Below are 1,028 nucleotides of genomic sequence, written 5' to 3'. Positions count from 1 at the left end.
TGAGCAAGTAAGTCCTTAGGGGTGCTTCAACACCTAGCACCTTGAACCAACTGGTTCGGGAGTGTTGGCTGAAAGCTTATCTTAAAAAGTTGCCCCCTTACAGAGCACTTAGCTTAAGAACACCAATAAGCTCTGAAATAACAATAAAGGGATCAATGAATAAAAGTCTCATGGGATGTAAGCAAAGTGAGTGTTTTAGGACATGATAAAGGTCTGAAAGCCAGGAATGAACCTAAGTTGCTATGCATAAAACCACCATAAAATCAGTGATATGACTTCCACAAGAATGACTCACTGCTCTTGGCATACCATTCATCATTCTCTTGTTCCAGTACTTGCTTAGGGACAAGCAAGCTTTAAGTTTGGTGTTGTGATGACAGGGCATCATGGCCAGTTTCACTGACCTTTTCTTTACTGTTTTTAGGTTAGTTTCATGCATTTTCTTAGGAAATAAGCTAGTTTTGGGTAGATATTCACTTGCACCCTAATTCAAGCATACATTGTGCATTTTACATTATTTCATGAAGATTTTGCATGAGTTTAGTGACAAATTGTATGCTGCATTGCCCATGACTTATATTAGAACTTTGATGCACTCTATTGCTTGATTTCAGGACCAAAGGAAGCAAGGAATGTGAGGTAACTTGCAAAGTTAATGAGAAAAGTGATTGCCAATAACGCTCTCGAAGCCATCGTTGACCACGTTAAGAGTAACGTTAACTAAGTTAACGAGAGCTCTAACGTGGAGAGGGGAAGTTGAGCCAACGTTAGTGACACTTAACATTGTCACTAACGTTGGCAAATGCTCATAAGTGGCCATGTTAGAGTCCACGTTAACTTAGTTAACGTGGCCTCTAACGTTAGAAAGGGGGAGAAACGCCAACGTTAGTGACATTCAACATTGTCACTAACGTTGGCCTAAGGAGAAACACACCACGTTAACTCCAACGTTAGCTTGGTTAACGTGGGAGCTAACGTAAGAAGCAAGAATGGTCGACAACGTTAGTGACACCCAACATTGTCACTAA

This window comes from Arachis ipaensis, chromosome B2 (assembly GCF_059453495.1).
Source record: "Arachis ipaensis isolate K30076 ecotype BB chromosome B2, ASM5945349v1, whole genome shotgun sequence".
In the NCBI taxonomy this organism is placed as follows: domain Eukaryota; kingdom Viridiplantae; phylum Streptophyta; class Magnoliopsida; order Fabales; family Fabaceae; genus Arachis; species Arachis ipaensis.
Note: the sequence above shows the minus strand (reverse complement) of the source record.